Here is a 23,722-nt window from a genome sequence, read left to right as displayed (position 1 = left end):
AAAACCTCTTCTTATTCAAAAGAAAAACTCTGTGGTATACTATAGATGTAGCCTGTAAGAATATAAATCTGCTGTTAAAATAAGAAGGCTGGCAAAATTCCAGTGAACGATGCTTAGAGAACTAATGAATAAATTAGATGGAGTAATCATCTTTTGATACAGTCTCCCAGTGTTTGGTGCTCAGCATTGATTAGGAGTTCTGTGAGCATAAAGCAATGTTTGCACTGTTACATTTAATTGCAGGAGGCATCATGTCCTCACTGTGTGTGTTTGGTTAGGCTGGTTTCTGTTCACAGGCTTCACAGTATCCTTTGGCAATTACACGATTCAGTGCATGTGGAGTGTAGGAAGTAAGTCTATTTGTTTTCCCTTAAAATTTGTTGCCTCATGATTTAATTGGGGGCCTTTTTAATTGTCATGATGTGAGTAATGTTAAACAATTGTTTCCTTTTCTGTTTCTCATGAGTCAAATTTTCACATATGTGTCACATTTTCTTTTTTCTTAAAAACAGAGACGTCTTCCTCTGTCTACTTCTTTTGCATGTATAGACTGTTTCATATTTGATTCATTGTCACTTTTTTCTGTACTTCCTGAAAATTTATTTCTGATGTGCAATGGTCATAATTAGGAACTCTATTTAATAGCATAATAACTTACATTTGTGTCCCATTTCTTTCCCATTTTTTTTCACTATGCATATTTTTTCCAGTTACTAATTATGTGTTTTGATTGGGGCTGATCTCTTGTGCCCCTGTTAGGCTCATTTTCATTGTAGCATCAATACAATAGTATGCATGACTGTAAGGAATTGGTTCCATTAGCAAGAGACATAAAAGTTGATAGCTGGATATCAACATTGCATATTTTAAATATGAGAAAGAACAAAATGTAGTGTGTAGCCTTTTAGAGCAACAGAGATTCAGTCAGAAACCCTTCCTTTGTTTTTTGTTACTCTTGTTTTAAAATAGTTAGATGATGGCAGCTTTACTGAGTTGGGCTAATGTTTGTAAGCTCAGGCATAGCAAGCAGAAAATAAAAGAACAGGATTTGTTAATGCATATAAGAATTGGAGCATGTGAAAATAATTCATACTCTAAAAGGCAGGCATGATGTGAAACACTTTATTTAAAAAAACCAAACCACAAAACTAAAAATAGACTGCTGCATTTTAAGTAACTGTTATTTGTAAGGTCTCATGGAGTCAAAGCATGATAAGAGATATGAATGGAGTCTGCATAACTATAGAAGCTGTATGACTTGAGAAAGAGACATGGCGTATCAAAATTGACTATAGCATGCCTTTACAGCCTAAGGGAACTACAGCTTTTTGTCAGTGAAATAAGCCCATTTTAGTACATTTGTTTATATACAGAGTACTAATGTTTACAAACACCAAAACCTTCTCCAAGCAAAATATTTGTTCTGAGTAGGGAGTTCTCTTAAGTTATCCTGAATAGCTAGTGGCTTTGTGGAGCAATTTTTTATTTTTTTTCACCCCTCCATGTGTTTATTTGTCTGTAGGGAATTCAGGTGTTGATTTGTTGAATGACAGCTATAATATTACATGTTAGTAAGAATTGTATAATGCCAGTGTCATTCACTCTAAGTGATAATATGCAGAAATAATGCCACCACTGCTACATGTCCTTTTAAAGTCTTAATTTTTGTGTCTCTACCTAATGTGGGTCTAGGGCCTGACTGGGGCAATAGCAATGTTCTCTTCAATTTTACAAAATCAAAATCGATGATATATGGTGAAAAACAGGTGCAAAGCCTTCATGCATCCCAAACACGTGCGCAAAGCATCTCCAGAACAGATCAGGTTTGAATGGGTATTTATAGAAGATGAACATGATAGCCCTGTACCCAGAGGAACATAGATGCTGTAAAAGAAATTTAAGCATGTAAATCACTTCCTCACTGATACTTTTGTATTCATTGCATGTTCATGTAACAGTAGGCTTTTAATAAAAGCTAATAATGGGGAATGATTTCATTAGCATTTAAGGAATTGCATGAAGGTGTTTTGCATGGTATGATGCATTAGCTACTTGTCACACTAGAAGATACTTTAAATTGTACATTCTGAACACTTATGCAATTGCTGTACTGACCAAAGAGCAAGGAGAAACAATTTTGTTATTCTTTTTTTCTCAGATACTGGAGAAATGTATTATTTATGTAGCATCTTTCATCATGGAACATCTCAAAACGTTTTTCAGCACTTCCATTTTCATTGGCAACATTTGGAAGTAAGGGATGAAAGCTGTTACTTAAATATTGTTTTTCCACAGTTGTATAGCTGGTAAGACTGTATATCAGGGACTTATTTATGCAAATCTCCAGAAAAAGGTACTGATTTCTGATGACAGCTGCAGGACACTGAACTGTGCTGTTTCTTTCCAAGCAGAAAATTCTCTTTCCATTTACTTTTGTGCCTCATAGAAGCAATTTTTGAGTCCATTCATCCGTTACAGACTGCTGCTCTGCTTCTTAAGCAGTGTTTCTAGTGGGACAACACACTATGCAAATACATCTTTTGTACTTTTACTAGATTCTCCAAGTCCACTCTGTTAGCATTTCTCTTCTTCCTTCGTCCTTTGGCATTCTTGGTCTGACTAAGCCGGACTGGTACTCCTCTTGCAGTTTTTTCAATTTTTCTTTGTTTTGTTTTGGGGTTTTTGTTGTTTTTTTTTAAACTGAAGTTTTAGTGTGTAAAATTTTTGAGTTTATAGTTTTGTCTTGGTAGCACAGTATTTCTTAACTACTGTCTTGAGAATTTATTTTGACACTAATAGGTTGCATCCCTTAAACAACTGTGTATGATTTCTTAAGCAAACTACAAGGCAGAATTCTAGAAAGAAGAAAACATTAGCAGTGTTCTGGGGTCAGTGTCCAAATGACTGCCTATCCTTCTGTGGTGGTATGTTGCTTTAATTTCTTACTGTAGAGAAAAAAAAGTACCAAAACCATTCCAAGTTTTCTCTGCTTTCCACACTCTGTAATCTGAGTCAGTTGCTGAACACTTTGTATTCTTTGAGCCTAAGGCAGCACCTGAGCACCTCATTTTGGTGTCCTAGTATGCTTTTGTCAAGTAAGCTCTTCTTTCCAGCTGCTTTTGAGAGGAGCAGTTGTCTGTGTCTCTGTGCTTAGTAGTGATTCATTACGCTCTTCTCAGGGCTGCTCTTCAGTATCATCTTTCATAATTCTATTCTTGTATGAATTTTGATGACAAGTATGGGGGTTTTGGGTTTGGGTTTTATTTTATAGAATGGGTATTAGCAGGATCAGAGTAGCAATCTTTATTTTAAGTTAAACAGTGTCTATTGAAACTGCTGAGGACTGGAACAGTCTGATATATTACTGCTAAACTATTGCCAAGGAGTTTTGTACATCATTGACTTATGTCAACTTGTTCTTCTGAACAAGTCCAAACTTGGTGTGGGAGTTGGTGTGGGTTAGATGCCATTTCCCAGTAGGTGTTTTGAATGTTGTTTAGAAAATAAATTCTCCTATTAGAAGCCTCTTAGTTTACCTGACTCTCCTTTGATGTGGTTGCTGTTGAGGCAGGGAAGATTTTTAGCTAATTTGACTGGCTTTTCTCTGTTCAAACTGCTAAAAACAGTGGAAGCTTTCTACACATCCTGTGGCATCTGTCTTTCACCCGATGTTTCTTCTGTGACACTCTTCTTTAACACTTACTTAATCATATCTGCCATTTGTTCTGTTGAAGAAATTTCAGCTTCCCATCCCCCTTTCTGAATTATTCCTGTTCTGCTCTTAGAACAGTAATTTCAGTGAAGTGTTCTAATTTATTTCTATTCTCTGAGTGTGTTTGAAAGCCTTTTCAAGGAAAGCAGCAATATTTTGGAGTATCATTGTTTTCATAGTAACAGTTGTAGATACTGTCAGTAGTTTAACTTTCTACATGGGGGGTTTTTTGTGCATGATGTGAAATCCAAGATAAGTCATAATGTAGCACCTTAATTTGGTGGATTCTCCCTATATAGATAATTTATAAAGTAATTTATAAAGCTAATTTGTAAAGTAATTTACATTCTGATAACAATGGCCAAAATACTAGACTTTTATTTTTTCATCAATTTCTTGAGAGATTCTTGTGTAAGGAAGGACATAGAAGTGGACAGGTTGGAAAGAAGTTAAATAGGAGTTAAATGCCACCAGAAGAGTGGGAAGGTGGATCTTGTGCATGTCTTTCTGGATAAGTCAAACACAAGACATAAAAACTTAATTGTATATTCATACATGGTATGTCAGTGGTTTGTTCAGGAGCTGAATTTTTCCCTCCTCCTCCATACAAAGTGCCATCTCTGTGGAACTAACAAGTGTGAGGTTAACATGACAGAGGAAGTAGTTCCTTTTCCCAAAATTAGTAATAGCAACATTTGAGTAATATGAAGTAAAGATAGCAGTGATCTATGCTCTGAACTTTTCCTTTTCTGCATGTGTATGTATTTTGGTATCAATTACCTGATTCTGTCTTATAGTTTCTGCATAAAGACTTCTTACAAACTGAGGAACAAAGGGGGGTTTGTTTTGGCTTTCTCGTAAGTTCGTGTTCTTCTCTCCAACTAGCCAGCTCAGTGAAAACTAAAATCTTACACTGGGCTTGAAGGCTTTTTATGTCTAACCCAGCTGATGTATCACTAAATGAGAAAATATTCAAGGAAGCCTGAAAAGATTCAGTAGGATTAAATAGTGAAGCGTAAGGGTTTATTCCACACAGGCGCAGTCCTTTAAACCTAAAAGCAAGAGAGAGACATTAATTTGGGGAAGTTAACATGTAAAATGGGAATCAGAAGAGAATATTTTTCAAATCTCTTCAGCTAATGAAAGCATTGAATCAGAAGTCTTCAGTTTACAAGTGATCAAGTATAAAGAGAGAAAGAAAAAAGCCTATTAGAAATAAAGAAAAATGGTTGAAGTTGCTGTTATGTACCTGCATATGCATCTCTTCTCTTCTACTCTTGAGTGTGGTTTTAGACATATTTGACCAGAATTTGTCATTATTTAAAGTGGCATGGGTGACATCGGAGAGTGAGAAATAGTTGAAGTCAGTATGCATGTGCTTCTATAAAAAAAGAAGATTGCATGCAAGGCCCTGCTGAATGCTGGCTAACCATTCACAAGTTTAATTTTAGTTTTATTCCTGCAAGCGCTTGATTGTTCAAAACCTAACCAAAGGAGAACACAGGTTACTTTCTCTTTATATTTACTGATTGCTTCCAAAGCTTCTTGTAGAACTTGATGAAAGCATATCCTGGCTTTTGTAGTTGTTTGCTTGGTTTCACCTGGTAAAGCTGCACACAACTATATCTGACAATAACCTTAAGGATCCTTCATCATTCTCCGAAAATCCTTTTGTCTCTGAACCCAAGACAAATAAACCGAGGTTGGAATAAGGTCTAAAATGCCAAGCTGAGAGCCTCATCATCTGCACTTGGATAATCCACAGCACACCTGTGCATGTCCTTTCCATGGAAACTGGAATGATGATGCAAAGAATGGAAATGCCTAGGTCTCATCCTTACATTTAATCATGACAAGTCTGCAAATACTTGTGAAACATGCAACTTTTTCATAACCAGAATATCTTTTTGGCTGCACTGACTGACATATTTTTTAGCTTTTTCTACAGGTAAGATTTTTTTTTTTCATTTCTTCTTATTTTAAAAATGACAAAAGCTACTCTGCTATCTGTACTGAGCAATACTTTTATTTGCTGGAACAGCCCCAGCAGGATCTATGTGACAGTATATTGTTTAGCCCTGGTTTTCTGATGAAAATACTTGTTTTGACAAGTAATTTTTATTTTCACAATTGCTTGGAAGAGGATGTGCTTGCTGCTTTCTTATCTATCTGAAGCTGAAGAAAAAGTACATGTTTACACGTGAGGCTTGTCTCAACATGTAAACTTTCTGCCAGGTGCTTTGAGGGAGCTAAAATTATGTTATTGCTTCAAATAACCCATTGCAGAAATAAAGCAGTTCACCAAATTGTGATTTGTGGTCTTTACTACTTGAAGTGCCTTTTTGAAAAGATACTTCATCTAATAACTGAAATGATTTTAACTCCTTCCTCAGGCTTCCTTGGAGAAGACATAGGTAAGAAAGAGTTTTTGTCTTCAAGGGAGATTTTTCTGCAAGGCTTTGATGAAGTCCATTTATTTCTGTGCAACTTTTGTGGAATCCTCATCTTCAAATGGCATCTGTTAATCAATTTTCTGGTCTGTTTCACTTACTATGTGTAAATAAGCTACCAAAAAGAGTGGTATTTTTTTGTTACATGTGGTTGGGTACAACTTGCTTAAAAAGACCCAACAGTGTCACTCACATTTAAGTTAACCATTCACTATTCCTTCTTCCCTGTTTCTGTACTCTTCACTCAAATATTTTGGAATAGCAAGGAAGTTACAGGAGTCAAAGGAAAGCTAATATAGTATCTTTTATAAAGAAATTAAAATACAATGACCTAGTTACCAATGTTTATTGATCTGAAGAATCCCAGGCAAAATAGTAGAGAAAACAATACACTTTGCACATATAGCTTTAAAGGACAGGATTATAATTAATGCAAGTCACTGATACGTTAAAAATGATCCTGTCAAAGAGATTCTGACATATTTTGGAGGTCATAGGTTTTGGTGAAAGAAACAGGCTTAGTAGTGCGTCTTACTCTGTGAAAACTGTAATGCTATTTCACATATTCCAGGCAAACGTGGTGGTGCATAATTTCAGCATTGTTTAGCATTCAGATGTGGTAAGTTTGTACCCATGTCTTACCCACTGCAGCTTTTTTGTACTTGTCATATATATGTGATGAATTACTTCCCAAAAAGTTCATGGTGGGGTTCAGATCAGTACTGGCCCAGACTGTAAGTAGCTGCCTCTGTGTTCACTGTGAAAAGATGCCTAAGAGGTGGAATAGTTAAGAGTCTTACCTCATCAGCAAATACCAACAAGTACCTATTTGAAGGAGAATATCTGCTTTTCCCTTTCTTGCTCTGTCTCTGCAATGTTTTACAATATTTGAGAGTGTTCCCTTACCTTTCTCTCTCCTCCCCGACCTTCCCCCACACCAAGTAAAAGAAGACAGAAGTTCCTACAGCAGAAAGTAAAAACAGAATTCAGAAGTGCTCTAAAGAGCCATGAATATCTGGAGAGCTACATAATTTCATACAGCTTCCCTTTTTTACCAATGGGAAAGAATTATTTTTCTATTGCTACCTTAAATTGACACACAAAGATCCTTCTCGTATAATAAAACACTGAAACCAAAAATTGCAAACTGTGTTTTCTTGTTCACAAGTGTTGGTAGTCAGAATGTTTAAATATAGCAACAGTATGTTTAAATATGCCAACAGTGCCTTAAAATACCTTCATAAGGCTCAGTAAGCATGTTTGTTAGATGAATTCAAAGGCAGTACACAACAGATTGAGGTCTCCCAAACCATCTAAAATACCTGCATGACTAGTCCTTTTTTGATTGTTTACATGTAATGCATTTGTGATCCTGTTCATTGCAAATTTATCTATTAAATTCACTAAAATGATCACTTTCTTCCTGGAAAACTATCAAACTGTTGAAACATTGAAACTGGGCATTTCTGCTTCTTTCCACATGACTCATCACTTTGTTTGCCTCTTTTAAATGTTTTACACTCCATTAATTCCTTGTCATTACTTTGTATGTCTTGGTTCTTTCTACTGTGTTTGTACTAGACAATAAGAACTTTTATTTGTCTTTTTGCATTTTAAACTTTGGTACAGGCTGTTCCCCATTAGAGCTCCATGTTCCATCTACAATAGGGTAGGGTTCTTCCAGACGTCAGCACAGCACGTTGCCTAAAAATCAAGACGACAGCTTAATGTCCCATTATCTTCCCCACTCCTCTTGTAGAAGATACAATGAGGACTTGACTGCTGTGAAAACAGAGGACTGCCAGCTGTGTTATATATATGTTATGTAGCATCATGAAGAGAACCTCTTGTATCAGTTGCAGTCAGAGGATGCTGACTGGGACTTTCTAATTAATTATTTAACATGGCAGAGAAACACAAGATGTAGAAATGAGAAAAAAAGGGCTCACCATTTATAATGAGTAAGATCATTTGAGGAATCTCTAAGAAGCAACTTAAAAAAAAAAGCCACACAAAATAGTACTAACAAAAAAAAGCACCCCCAAACCCTCCTAATTTATAAACTACTTGTTTTTCAGTGCTGTGTCCAGAACACCATATGAGAGTTGGCTTTGTAGAATCTTACGTCTTCAGCCTCTAGCAGTTCCAAATCACTCTCTGCTTGTACCCCTCCCTTCTTATTTTCTCTCAAAGGGCAAATATGCAAATATGAAGGTCAGCTCTGGGCTCAGAGCATATGTGTGAATGATTTTCATAGCATACATCTACTTCTTTTTTTCCTAGCTTCTTTTACAAATTCATAGTTTAAAAACAAAGACTTTAAAACGCAAAGACTTTAAAAGTTCATAATTGCAACATACTAATGAGGAAACGTGTATGCAAAAATGCACTATTAAGTTACTTTTTCCAGATGCTGCTAACAGATACAATTTCTTACAATTTTTTATTTAAGTACTTCAAAATGTTTTTAAAAATAAAATCTTCTTTCAATGCCTGCTTGAGCTCTGTGTTCTGAAGGCTTTCCTGTGGGCCAGTTGATACTGGAGATCGTTCTGCCTCATGTAGTTAGTTACCAGCTTGTAGGTAAAATATATATGTAAGACTTTATTAGACAGACTATATATATGTGTTAGAAGCAAAATACATAACAGCCTTTCAGCTATCATTAAGCTCAAGGCCAGAGAATGTGTGTTCTTGTGAGTTTAGGAGTTAAGTATGCAAATCCTCATCTCTTGAGAAATTAAATATTTTTGGCTATGTGGCTAGAATCTGATGAGAATTCAGCCAGTGAAAATTCTCCAGTAAAGTTAATTAAAACTGGTATCCTGAGAACACTTTGCATTAATTTTGTGTCAGATTATACTTCTGCTTTCAGCAACCTTAATTAATCAAATCTTTATGGTTACTCAATCTATAGCACTATTTGGGGCTTAAAAATATCAAGGGGTATGTTCCTAATTGAATATTGGTGTGTGGGGAGGGGAGGAGTAGATAGACATTGGTCCCCTTTACCAAAGGGAAAATAGACTCTTAGCAGAAGGAAGAGCAAGGAAAAGGGCAGCTGGTCCTTCAGGACAAGAAACGGCAGCAGAAGGCAGTCAGCACAGTAATTAACAGGTCTTTCTCCAGAAGAGAAGGTGGCCTTTACTGTGCCTAATTACAAAGACTGTAATTTAAAACATGCTGTCTTGATCTCACAGTTGGAGCTTTCAGTGCTGGCTCATGCAGGCAGTGTGCTGAAGTCTCAGGCCTGTAAGCAGATTTGCAGGTAGTCTTTGCCTGAGACCAGAACCTGAGAGCATGGATTGCCTGTGAAGCGTTAGAGGTCTCACTCTTTGTGAACCAGTGTTGTAGTTTAATCCTTCGTATATTAATGGCTTTGGCCTCTAATATTATCCTTTTACGTTGTACCAGGATACAAAGTCCAAATCTAGCCCCCAGTAAGCAGAAAGCTAAAATCTGATTTTACAAACTCTGCGGTGTGTGACTAAAAGGAAAATAATTTACTTGTGCTACAGATCAGGAACATGCAAGTCTACAGTAGCCCATACTAACATCAGGGGATTGTCTTGCCAAGACTCAGTTGTGGATGTGTGTAGATTGAGGGTCTAATTCTCCTATGCCATGATGACCAAACAACTTTTTAAACTTGCTGCTTGTGAATTAAACAATGTTTCTGACAACCAGTACCCTCCACCTCTACAGTGCTTTTAATGAGACTGGGGTCTTGAGCCAAGAAAATAATCTGGGAAATACTGTACCTTTTAGGAAACTGAATTCAAAACTCTGATCTTTCCTATTTTATTTAAAAGTTATAAGCACCTAGAACTGCTAGCCAGACTCTGTATTTATATACCATCTGTCTCACCTAAGACTGTCTAAGATCTGGTAACTAGAACTCTCTGCTCCTAAACTCATTGAGGCAGCAGTGTGCCATCAGAATCACTTGGACCACTGCTACAAAAGGCATATATTGGCATGCCAACTCAAGTTTAGTGGAGGCTACAAAAAACACTGGAGGCTGGAACACGAAATATGCGAGCAGGGACTGTGGGAACTGGGTTTGTTCAGTATGGAGAAGACATGACGAGGAGATTTAACAGTACTACCGGAGGAGGGGTTATGAGGGTGATACACAGTTTTCTTGGAGGTCTGCAACAAAAACATGAGTGGCAATGGTCACAAGTTGCAAATTTCAACTACATGGAAGGTAAATCTTTCACTTAAAAAATGGTTTAGCACTGGTACAGGTCAACAAAATACCTGGGGAACCTCCAGCCCCAAAGATACTCAAATTTCATCTGGAGTCCCTGAGCAACTAGACTGATGATTGAGGTTAATGTAGCTTTGAGCAAATGATTGTTGGACTTGATGGCCTCCAGATATCCCTCCCAGACAAAGTTTTTCTGTAATTCAAAAAGATCTGGTGATTTAGTAGTTGTGCCTATACAGACCTATTGGTCCTGACTCAGAGTCTGAGTGTAACTCAAAAACCTTTTATGTGGATATAGGGAAAAAGAGAATCTCACTGCTCCTTTTCTACATAATAGCTTCATGTCAAGGAAGGAGGAGACCTGGAATCCAGGCTGTCCTCAGACTCAAGGATCCTGAACCCATGTCTGATCAGAGGACAACCATCAGTATAAAAGGCATGTTGAAACTGGTTTATCATGTACAAGCAGAATTTTTTTTCTTGTTTCTCTTCTGGTCCCATGCCTTTTTGTGGACAAGAGAATGCCTGACTCTGTAGTCTTGTGATCTGTGTACCAAAGACCAGAAAACCTCCACTTCTGGATCCTGCTCCCTAGATTAAGTGTATAGGTTTTAATTGACTGTGGACTAAAACATATGAGCAGTTCCTGTTCTCAAACTTCTATATGTGGAACAGGGTAATGGCAAGCTGCTTTTCTTCTGAACCTGGAAGACTTGACCATAGACTTTTTTTGTGAAGAGTTTACTTATATTTTCCATATGCTGCCACAAGAAGTGAAAATCTCACTAAGACAATGAGATGCAAACCAAATAAGCAATTCCATACTTAGGTATTAATGAATTTGCCATTGTTTAATGTACCTTACTCTGGTGCAGAAAGACAGATATATGACAACAGGCATTGCAAACTAAATTTATCCTTGTATAAAATCCACCCACATGAAAGATAATCAAGAATATTTTCATCACATGCTGAAATCTGTGAAACATAAAGCAACTCTAGGAAGTAAATTAATTTAAATTAATAATGGTGTATCATTCCTATTGTACTGAGGCATGGGGAATGGCACAAGATATAACAGAAATCAAAGAGTATAGTAGTTCAATGCTTTTGGGGAGGTTTGGTGGGGGGGAGTTGTAAGTGTTTTGGGGTTTTTATTTTGTTTTGGGGGTTTTTTTTTGTATTTTGTTTTTATTGTGAATATTGACAACATTATTCTAGGAGATGTTGTAGCCTCCTCCCCTGAACTGTATTAACTTTGAACAACTGCCAAAGTCTTCCTGCACAGACCTGTTAAGGAAAGTTAGTGAAAAATACTCATTCTGGATAGAGAAAACCCTTCTCATTCTCAAAAAAAAAAATTGCTGGTAATGTTGCTAGTGTCATAACATGAAGTAATTGCTTTATATAGAGCAGGTTTTTTTGTCTGTTCATGATACCCAATTATAGTTTGTACTTTACTTTTACCTATTTATAGTTCTTGCTTTCTTATAACAAAACTGTCATAGGATTGTAGCTACTAAAGTTTATGGTGATCCATTTGGTGTTAACAATGATCAGCACAATATTTTTGAGATTTCATATTAAATAGAAATAGGCTTGTGACATAGCTTGATTTTGTCTCTGTGTGCCTTATAATAGTCTACTAAGAGTAACTGATGAATCACGTGAGCTGACTTAGAGCTACTATTCTTCTAGATATACCTCATCAGGCTTTTGTTTGTAAGAACCATCTCCTTATCTAGCATCAGTCATGGTTCTGTCTCTGGAGCTCCTCTGCCCTGTTACTGTTGGTTTAGAGTGCCCAAGATTAGTAGAAAGAATGGAGAAGAAAGAACATAATATGAAGGTGAATAGAGCAGAAATTACCTGGGTTGTATGGTTTCACTCTGAAATACTTAGTTGTTTACTGTTGAAACATCTGAAAGATAGAACACTGTTCAGCTTCATAAAAACTTTATGCAGTAACATAGAACTCAGTGGAGTCTTTGATTACAAGTTTAATAATCAAACTAAAACAGTTTGCCTTTGTTGGCAGTGTAATGATAATCTGTATTTAATCAAATTGCAGGTGGTGGTTTGTTTTGTTTAGCTTACCTGGGTTATTCTCAGTGTGGTGGTCTCTGGGTTTTTTTCTTCAAGTTGTCATTTAACTGGAAAGCTGACTGAAAATGTTTCAACTAAACTTATTGGGTAAGAAGCATTTGTTTGGCCTTGTGTGTGATGAGTGGAAGATGTGTGATTGTGTTTTTCCTGGGTGTGGGGACTTTTTTTAAAAAAAAAACAACCCTCCTTCTTTCTGCTTATATTCCTAAAGTGAATATGGTGAATGCCTTTTTCTGTGCTATTGTTTTTGTCATGAGGATGACATAGCACTCTTTAAATTGTCAGACTCAGAGAATCTGTGCACCTTTACACATTCTCACCAGTCCAGTTGCATGTTTTTAGGAAAAGGGAAAAAATCCTTCTACATTTATTTTTTGTGGGGACAATTTGATTAAGTTTTTTTTTTTACTTTCTGTTGAACCCATTAGCATTTGCAGTCTCTTAAATGTTATCCTGAGATAGGCCATCAAGAGGATAATTTAATTTAAAATAGTCTTAGTGAACCTAAGAATCGTCATGTTAAGTATTGTGATATATGTGGGGTTTCAGGCAAATAACTGTATTCACTTTGACTTTACAGATAAGTTTGCCTCATTTGGCATACAAGTCAAATGGCTAAAAGATTTGTAGTGATCCAAAAAAACATCTTGTCACATGTAGGTCGCTGCTGTCTGGTTACAAATGTGTTATTCCAGTAATGACATCATGCAAAATAGCTCTGTGGAAAGGAGGAGACACATGTCAAGACATGTGGATTCAGCAGTGCTTCACACAGGAATGAAGTACCCAGAGTTTGTGAGTCTTCATCCAAAGGTGACCTCTGGAGAAAAGGTTTTCTATTTCAGTTAGCCTTCCAGCTTCTTCATCTATTTTTTTTTCCTTTCAGTGCTTTGCATGCTTAAACCTTAATATTTCTTAATTAATAATATAAATGTTTTTAAATGTAATTGATTTTAATATCTAAGTATTTATGTTTGAATAATCCCCATAGGGGGCTGAGCGAGACAAAGTGGCAAAATACAAAAGGAAGAATATATTGCTTGATTCTGAAAGTCATACTTTAAATATTCCCAACAAAATATTAACAAGCAAATTGCTTAGGGGGAGGAGAAGCGTTTTGGAAAGAAAGATTTAAAACAGAAAGACTTGGATGCTGAGAACGATACAGTTAGGATGTGTCTTATCTGAATGTTATTTTACTCAGACTGCTGAAAAGCTTTTCTGGACTGAAGATAAATCTTGTATTTTGTATTTCCATTTTTAGTTTGGCTCTCATTTCATTGGAGTCTGATAAAAACAAATATGGAATGTTATCTATTGTGCAAATATCAATGCTATTTGAAAATACTGATGCTGTTTCTACTGGATCATGAGGAGGCTATAGGTATAAGGTATGTAGGAGCAATGGAAAAATTTTTTAAAGGGAAGGGTAAAAAAGATAATTTTTGGTGGTTGGGATAGCAATTCAAATATGTTGCACTAAAAGTTAAAATTTACTTACCCAAAGTTGCCTGTTCAGAAGAAGCACATGTTCAGTGAAGCTTTTAATTCAGTTGTAAATAGTCATATTAGAAAATGTGGGCATTAATTGCTTAGTAGTAGAAAGAAAAATGTCATTGTCTTCTCCTCCCAGCCATTTCTTCCTTTATGTTTTTACAGTATTGAGTGAATTTCTCACTGAGATGAAATCTAAGTGGGGTTTTTTTTCATGAAATTTTGGTACTGAAGTTTGCATTCTTCAAATTTAACAGGTGGTGTCTTACATATCAACATCACCATAAGTCAAATTTTCAGGAGTGATAAGAGGCTTGTGTTTGCTAGTTTATTTCACTACTTATCCAAAACTACTTTTACAAATGTTGGTTCACACTAACTTCTGAAGCATGTGCTCCTTTGTAGTATCCCATGTTGATCACCTGAAACTGAAAATACAAGTCTCTATACACTGTAATTATTCACCCAACCTTGGTGTATGGGAAAGTGTCTTTTTTTAACCTGTCATTCTTGGGGAGTATTTCCTTTACAAACAAGCTAATCGATGTTTAAAGCAAATCCACAAACATGTCACCTCTTGCAACGTGCTTGCATTCTTGGCACTTCTAGCTCTTCTGAAAGGCATTAGTTCAACTGAATAATATGGTGTGATCTTGAAAATACTCATGATTTTGTTTCTATAGCGAATGCTTTCTTAGAAGTAGTCTGTAAGGTTGAAAACCTAGTATATATGGCTCTTCTACCTTTCTTGGTACAGAAACCTAAAAATGTCAAAGTTAATCTTGTGCAAAAGTTACTTAAAATAACAGAGAAAAGATTGCTTGTCCTCTCTCATGTAAAACAGGGACTACAGTCTTGGGGAAAAAGGCTTTGCTTTCAGTGTCTGTGAAAGTTATGGCTACAGCAATCATGAACTTTGAAAGCACTGAGTTTTTCTTGGTCTGTCTTAGTATAAGCTGGTGAGTAGAGAATAGTGCTTTATTATCTATCTTGTGCTCATAACATGCTTACCACATAGTCTTTGCTTGGAAAGAGATTGCCTCCTATCAGCTGTGAGATACCAGGGGCCAGATCCTCACGTGTTTGTGATTCCTCAGTCTTATGTGAAAGAAATGGACAGAAGGTCAGTCTCAGCAATTATAGCGGAGTTTAACGAAGACTCTGGAAAGCAGTCAGTGCTTCTCATGGTGACTTATGGCCCCTTATCTTCTGGCAGATATGAATTTCGTTGATGGGTAGGTGTTGGCAGCGAGGTGCCTGCAGGGGCAGCCTCTGTGAAAGAGAGGCGGGCTCCCCATGCTGGGCACAGACAGATCAACACAGCTCCATGGACCTGCTGCAGGGCACAGCCGAGCCCCACAGCCAGGGTGGTGGTGTATCTCGGAAAACATATTAAGCAAGGGAATAAAAACCCCTAACCACACAGGCAGAGGAGAAAGAAACAATAGTGAGATACAGCAGAGTGAACACAAAGATTGAAGCAGAAGGAAGAGGAGGGTCCAGGCACTGGAGCAGAAATTCCCCGTGAAAGAGACCACATGGAGTAGGTATTTGCCTGCCAGCGTGTGCCACACCAGTGCTCCCTGATGTTTCCTGAAGGAACTCTGACCCATGTTAGACCCCGTGCGAAGGGCCAGTTCTGGAGCAGGGAAAAAGTGTGAGGAGGAAGGAGCAGCAAAGGGAAACTGTTATGGATTGTTGTGACTTCACGTTCCTACTCCTGCTCCCCCCTGTGCTGCTGCAGGATGATGGGGGGGAAGTAGAGATGTCAAGAACTAGAATTAAAGCTGCGCCTGGGCAAAGTGGGGTAAGGGAAATGTAAGGGACTGGTGTGAAAAGAAGGTGTTGTTTTAACGTGTCTTTGTTTCTCGCTATCCAAACCTATTTTAATTGGCAGTAAGTTAGTTTTCCTTTTTGCTGGTGCTGATAATCACTAACATATCTCCCTGTTTTTATCTCAGCACAGGGACTCTTTCATCTTATTTTCTCCCTTGTTCTGTTGAGGGGGAATACTAGAGCAGCTTGGTGGCCGTCTGGTAGTCAGCCAAGATCAACCCGCCACAGGTGGTTCTTTAAAGCTAATTATTTGACAAAAAAAACAGACTGAAAGTTTAGGATGGGATGCAGTTCTTTTACAGCCTATAGAAAATCTACTAAGCTCACAGACTCTACTGGGAAGTATGACTAGATGAAAGTAGTTATGCAGATAGAATGAATACTTAAAGATACCCATCTCACCAGGTATACATACGTATATTTACATGGAAAGATAAGGTAATTTTCAAAGTTCCCTGATCATGAACGCTCTGTTGTATAAGAACGTTCCTAGTTTCTACTAATTTTGTCTGGTGTTACAGTCCTTCACATGTTTTCCTAGTTTCAAAGCTGGACAGTCCTAGCTGGGATGGGGTAGAGGCTTACACTAGCTGTCAGCATCCCAAGATCTTTGCCAGGAGGAGTGATGATTATAAAATGAGTCTCTTTTCTGTCAGGAGGTACTTCATGTTTAGTGTTCCTTCCTACTCCATCTTTGAGTTCATTTGGCTTTGTTTTCATACACTTTCTTACTGTGCTCTATGTGTCTTTTCATTGGTTCTCAATTACTAATTACTTTATTCTCTTTATTGCTAAAGTTTAGCTTTTACTTGAACAAGGCACTTCTGTAGTGACTATGAGATGTGTGTATTTTGTTACTTTAGATTTTGAGCAAAATTTTTTTATATAGTTTTCCTCTTGAGGTTATACCTGCAGCTTGCTTTTTATGCAGAAAATGGCATCCAGGAACTCACATCTGTTTGTGATTCTTACTCTTGAGAGATTTTTCTCTTTGCCAGGATTTAAAAATTGAAAGTCTTAAGAAATATTCTACCCATATATACATTCTTACTGCAAGCAGACAGCTGTTATTTCCTTCAATTATCCACAATACACCAGCAGGTAGAAAAAAATGAGGGAATCTCTGATTTGCATGTCCTCAGAGCTCTGGTAAGCTATTCAAGTAAGGAAGTACTTGTGTAGTCTGACAACATGGATTCCTCTCAGGAATTTTGTAAGGGTTTCTGTAACTTCTGTTTCTGCTCTTACCTGTGTGTTTATGTTTATATCGAGAAAACATGGCTTGCTCTTCATTGCATTTTATTGGGTTTATGCCTGTAGGAAGAATAGTATGTTCAGATTTTCTTAGGCTCTTCTAACATTTCTGAGTATTCAGCAACTTCTGTGAAAGAGAAAGTTGCAAGGTAGAATTCACAACTTAAGCTGCAGGAAATACATGTTGGTTTGTTTGAATAACTTTTCTTGGCATGAATATAAAACATCTACTGTATGTGGTTTCTAAAGTCCATCTCCTAAAGCGATTGAGCAATTTTTATGGTTGGCTGAAATCAGTGAGGTCTATGAGAGTCCAGAAAATCCTACTTTGTTCATATGCTTCCACCACTGGCTTTCATAAGTTGGCCACTCTGTTGTCTTCCTTCATTTGTCCCTTTCTTCCTGTAGATGAAAAACTGGGACATTAGAGGAATAAGAATTAAGTATTTGAGCTTTAGTTTCACTTGAAATTGGGAACAAGAGAAATATTTGACCCTCAAAATTCATAACACTGATTTTAGGAAGCTGGGGTTCGCAGAGCTTGTATCTTCCTCAGTTGCTCTTGGGTATTGTCTTTGTCAGGATACCTGGATTTGCATCTAAAATGCATCTTAAATCTAAGTGTCATGAACAGATTGTGTAATACAGCACAGTTGCTATTTAAATGTTAGTATATGCAAGCCATTTATTTTTTTTAGTTTCCCTCTAGTTCTAGCACATGGAAACCTGTCAGGTCAGTACTCTAAGTGCATAGTTTTCATTCTAAAGAGTAGAAAATGATCCTAGGTCACAAACGATTATTTATTAAGAAGGGTTGTTGTTTGTTTTGCTTTTTTCCTCTTTGTTTAGTTAGATTCTTTTTTATACATGGACACACAAAAGAGGTCAGTAAGATTCCTACCTTCAACACATCCTGGCAAATGTAAGGGATTTTTTTTTGTCTAGGTTAGAAATTATTGGGCCTATTTTCTACATGCCCATAAATACTGAAAAATATAAAATGCAAACTGCACATGATAAAGGATTTCACCATTATAAAGGTGTCTTTATTAATACTTTCCTCCACCTGATCCTGTGTCATTTTTCGGTCTCCAACAGGTTGCTTGCCGTAAAGGAGATTCTTTGAAGTGTTGCTGCTCTTCAGGACTTGATCTCTTTGCTTTCAAAACAAAATATTGTTACAGATCTGAGCCTGAGCTGTACTACTTATGTAGTTTTAAGGGTAGAGACTTGAAATGCGTCACTCTGTGAGAGTCACACCCACTAAACCTTGCTGAATCATATTCTTGGATAGCTTGGCTATTATGCATGTGTGCGGTTATGCATATGAATATGGAAAATTACCCCTTTTTACCACCTCATGCATTTGGTTTTGAGAAGCTCATACCTCTGCCTACCACACTCTACCCTGTTTAAGAAGTCATCTTTAAGGCTTCAGGTCTTGCAAACAATATGAAATTGCTGCTCTCCCCCCCCTCTTCCTTTAAAAGACTGCAGGTGGACTCGCCTCTGCAAGGGCCCTGATTTAAACCTTGCTCTTATTTTCTCTGGCTCTGACAAACCTCCTTCTTCTCTCTAACTCTATTCTGGGCTGACATACTGCTGTCTATAGACACAGCTGCTGCTGAACATGCTAAGGTGAACAAGAGAAAAGATGTAATATTTTCTTTCATCAAAATACTTTGTACTGTTAAACCTCCTTCCTTTGGTCTGTTGGCCTGGTGTATTGTAAGGTATTTGGCCCTCTAGAACTGATCGAAACTTTATTGAGAGCCCTGTGTTTATATTGCTCTATGTATTTTTACAGAGATTAATTAACTTAAGATTTCCAATTATGCCAGTTAAAGCAAAACTTACTGGGCCACCCTTGAAGCAGCAGCATTAGAAGGTTGTAATAAAAATGCTATATGAGGCTGGAAATATTGAAGGTTTCACAGCACAGTTTCTCGAGGGCTGCTTGAAGGTACCTCAAAAAGCAAATACAGGTGCAGTTTGTGGCATCTGTAATGTGATTTTAAAAATTTTGAACCTGTCCTAAAGAATTCTAAAAGCAACTTATTTGAGAATGAATTGCAATGCAGAATATTTGCATATACATTCCTTCTGTTCAGATTATTAAATTTATAATAGACTTAATATAAAGAGAGTTCATTTTTCCTACATGGTGATATATTTAATAGAGAATTTTTTTCCATCCTCTTGAATAAAATAGAGTGAAACAAGGAACAATTTATGAATATTTTTTCCTCTGATAAATGTATGACTCTTAGATGTCTGGAGACTATCTGGCAAATATTTAGGAATATTTGAGATACTTTCCTTTCCTGTGTTAATGCAGCAGGTATGTTCCCAAATTTTGCAAGCAGTAACATTGCTGATTTGTTTTGGGGTTTTTTTTATCTTAGGTAGCTACCAAAAATTCTCAGGTGACCACTGTCTAACATCGTGATAATATCAGTGGACCATTATTAAGAATCTGTAAAATATTCCTGTTGGAAACAAGTCTAAAAAAAGCACATTTGAGACAATTATTTCAGGAAGCCCTAAGTAGGCTATGCTGTTGCATAGCAACAGAGTCAGACAGCCCTTAGTCTCTACAGTAGTCAGTGTACACATGGGAACAGAATGCAAAAATGATGGAAACCTTGAAAAATGTAAGGCTGAGACTAAGGGAAACCAAAGTGAAATGATATACAATATAAAATGTGAATCTGTTTTGTGAGGTGTATTAAACTGAACTGCTTTTAAGTTAAAAATAAACCTGAAATGCTGTTAGCCAAATCGTGTGCTTTTTTGTAGGTTCTAGATAGTAATTAAAAGAAAGGCAGGTTGTCTGATGGCTGGGAAAACTAATTCAAATGTAAAGCAGATTTTAAATGCCTGACACAAAAAAAATGGATGGAAAAGGCAATTTATTACCAACAAACCCAAAAGCTGACCAGATATACCAGGAATAAAATACTGATTAATGTATTGTGGCACAAAGAGATTCAAACACTTACATTATTAAAAACCTACTCGTGTCATGTTCACAGATCTCCAGGCTAGCCCAGTGGTATTTATCTTTGCAAACACTGAAGAGTATAGTGTCATTTTTGGCAAATCCAAGCTTGCATATGAAGTGTGAGACCTGTTTAACAGATGCATATTATACTATAGCAGCTTTATTTTTGTAAGAGATAATTTGTTTTATTAAAAGCAAATGTAGGAGCCAATATTTAATATTTGGAAACATAAGGTTGTGGTTGATCTTGCTGTCAAAAAAAGAGAAGTCCTTTCCTTCCAATACAGTTTTTGCCACTGCCTGAGAAGAAAGAGTGATAAGCTCAAGCCCTTCTGTTCTGGATGCTGCAACACACACTTTCATGATGAGTCATGACTGCATGATTTTAAAAGGTAGTCACATGCAAACAGTTGAGCTACTCCACCAGAAATTGCTGAAAAGATATGTAATACAGAAAGTGTTGCATCTGTCTAGTAGCTTACATTGTTTTAAAGATTTGAGGAATATGCCTTGGAGGTGGACAGTTGGTTTTTTAAATACTTAGGAAGAGTTTATGGTTAGCTAAACTGCGGAGCATTTAGATATCTTGAGTATTTGATAGCCAGACTACACATTGTACTGAAGAACTGAAGAATCCAAGCAAACAGGTCTAGAAGAAACCTTATGAAAATGCTGGTGCTTCCTTCTGTTAGAAATGCTGTTCATGATACTGTTATCTAGAGATTTTCTTTTTGCTGTTCTAACTGCATACTTTCCCTTTCAAAAGCTTTTGTTACCTGCAAACTGCTGTTGTAGATGCTGTAAACATATCAGTCAAATTGACAGAATGCAGAACATTTTGTCAATGCCAACATTAGTTAACTTTGGAATGGGAGCAGCCTATTGCTCTGGGGGAGCCAAGCCCTGCATTCAAATCAGTGGTGCTGTGTGAAGTCCTTGAGTCAAGTTAGCCCAGTGTGAGCCTTTTGGTAGAGCAGCTGGAGAGTCCACCCCAGTCTTCCTTTTTCATTGTAAATTGGTTTCTCTAAGTGAACACTTGAAATACCTCAGGCAATTGCTGCTTCCTCCCCATCTTCATATGCTTTTTTTTCCTTTCTGATCTTGTCCTGCAGACAGATTACCCCTTTTAGATGGTGTCTCCCCACCTGAAATCTGATTATTCACACCGATATGGTGGTTTTGTAATTCCATCATATTCTCCCAACCCTGCACAAGCATAGATAAGTCTTGGCAATGCTAGCTGATATATTCTTGCTTACCTTTACTGGCATTTTAAAACAATGAAAAGCAAGCTCTTACCCTAGGAAAAAAAGCTATGTATTTTATCAGATTGGGCATATATTAATATAGAAGCAATGGTTTACATTTCTTGGCTTGTAATAAAAGGTCTTGTATCTTCATGTTAGTTTCATGGTTTGCTGTTAGGAATTGCAACTACTATAAGAAATTACTTAGGGATGTTTAGCCAATCAAATCTATAGTTCAGCTGAGTATTTCAGCCCTTATAAATGAATGGAGACTGCCTTGCACCATGGATCTATTTCTTGAAAAAACACAGCTGGTTCCTATATAACTGGAAAAGTACACCACAATGTACTGCATATTGTCTGTGTGCTATTTCTTGTTGTTTTGGTTTGTTTTTTTAATGAGAATGAAGTCTTCTCTTTTTTCTCTATTTGTCTTTTTTTTTCCACTTTGACCTTGAAAGAATTAGTACTAGTAAAGTAATATCTAGCAGATATATAACTGCTAGGAAAAAAAAAAAAAGGTAGTGAGGGAAATAGGTCTTACATGAATAAGCATTTTATGTATGCTGAATTTAAAAATGCAGTGGACCAGAATCCTTTTAGGTCATCCAGAGTGGGATTCATAGAACCATAGCATACCAGGTTAGAATGAGACCTCAAGGATCATCTGTAGTCAAACCTCTCTTGGCAAAAGCACAGTCAAGGCAAAATGGCCCAGCACCCTGTCCAGCTGAATGTTAAAAGTATCCAATATTGGAGAATCTACCACTTCCCTGGAGAGATTATTCCAAAGGCTGAGTGTTCTCTTTGTGAAAAATGTTCCTTATGCGTCCAATCAGAATCTTTCCAGTAGTAACTTGTACCCATTACCCCTCATCTTTTCCATGTGACTCCATGTAAAAAGGGAAGTCTTCATTTGTTTTGTAACCACCCTTTAAATACTGGATGACAGTGATAAGGTCTCCCCTAAACCTTCTTTTCTCAAGGCTGAACAAACCCAGTTCTCTGGATCTGCTTCTTAGCCCCTTCCATAGCATTAAGCCTCTGCCAGAAATTGGAAATCTGTTTGCTAGAAAACCCTTTATCTGAGTGGTGTCCACATTAGTGACTGTGTAGCACTGATTGTATGGAAGGCTCATACTGATCTGCAGGTAATTCACAGAACTATTTTGCTATCACACCTTCAGTTAAAAATTTGCTAAACCTATATATTTTTTTCAGTGGAAAGTTGTCTGTAAGGATAACAGTGGCTCACAGCAGTTTGGTCTAAAATGTTTGCAGGCTACTGGTTGTGACTGTTCAATGTTTTGTTCTTTTTTTCCCCATTAAGCCATATACAGTCCATCATATTTAGCAGTGACTAAAGGAGACATGGCTGTTACAAAAGTAGTCACTACAGTGCAATTCTCTAAAGAACAGACATCAGAGATGCAGCTAATGGGACGTGTGTTGATCAATACCTTTAAAGCACTGGCTGTGAATGCTGGTACTATTGACAGAAGTGTCTGAGAACAAACTTGCTTATAGCATGAATCTTGAATTAAAGGCAAGATTAAGAAGATATGGAGATGCCTCATGAGCAAAGCCCACACAAATTCTTCCCAACCCCCATCCCCTCTGCTAAACATCCTGATGCAGATTATGTTTCTGCAGCAAGTCTTGGGGTTTTTTTTATAAAGAATTTCCAAGCTGCCAGTCAATTACGAATCCCCAATTTCCTGGTCTTTTCCAGTAATCCAGCAGCTGAGAAAGAGCCTGTTTTTCCTACTGGGTGTCTATTTTGTGTCATCCTACTCTTTGTGGTCTTATCCCATCTCTCTGTTCTGTAAGGAGTGCTGCTGGATTGCCATATGAAAACCACAATGGACAGGGTGAAAACACAAGGCTGAAACCATTCCTTTTGAACAAAATGCTGTATTTGTTGAATACTGTGTTAACTGTGCTCCTTCATTCATAGCACCACACCATTCTAAACAAATGAATTGCAGTGCTGGATACCTTGCTTCATCCTCACAGAACTTAAAGCATCAGCCTTCCTGAAGCTCAGATAGATGTGAGAATGCTCAGCAGGGCTGCCAGATGAGTGTCACATGAGGAGCTTCAAGGCTCCCATCTGGATTGAGGACCTTATTTATGATTATGAGGTGCTCTAGCAGTGGATTTAGTTGTTCCTAGAGACTATAAGAGCATCCTGAAAAGTAATGCTTTAACTCCCTCCTTTCCTTCACAAGCCAAGAGATAAGTTCACAAACTGCAAATAAAAAATCATACAGCAATAGATGTTTCTTTTCTCAAACACATGTTGTTTGCCACTCAGTGTTCTCTGTGGGTTAGGCAGTGAATAGTGATGGTAGATTCTAACTTACCCTCTTCTCTTCCCTAACTTAGTGTCCCTATGTGGATACT

At 37.2% G+C, this 23,722-nt stretch overlaps 1 protein-coding gene across 4 annotated transcripts in view; it reads left to right on the top strand.

Moving 5' to 3' along the window:
* Positions 1–23,722, top strand: part of PKIA (cAMP-dependent protein kinase inhibitor alpha) — a 44,116-nt gene that overhangs the window by 5,976 nt on the left and 14,418 nt on the right. The window contains exons 1-2 of one of the 4 annotated variants that reach the window (XM_071554310.1): positions 13,241–13,294; positions 13,746–13,872. The exons of 2 other annotated variants lie outside the window; for them this stretch is intronic. The gene's annotated coding sequence lies outside the window, so the exon portion shown is untranslated. Of the gene's footprint in view, positions 1–13,240; positions 13,295–13,745; positions 13,873–23,722 lie in introns of those variants that run through there. One more of the 4 variants, XM_071554307.1, reaches the window with a different exon arrangement.

Source organism: Pithys albifrons, chromosome 4 (assembly GCF_047495875.1).
Source record: "Pithys albifrons albifrons isolate INPA30051 chromosome 4, PitAlb_v1, whole genome shotgun sequence".
In the NCBI taxonomy this organism is placed as follows: domain Eukaryota; kingdom Metazoa; phylum Chordata; class Aves; order Passeriformes; family Thamnophilidae; genus Pithys; species Pithys albifrons.
The sequence above is the reverse complement of the archived record's forward strand: the minus strand, read 5'-3'. Positions and strand labels throughout refer to the sequence as shown.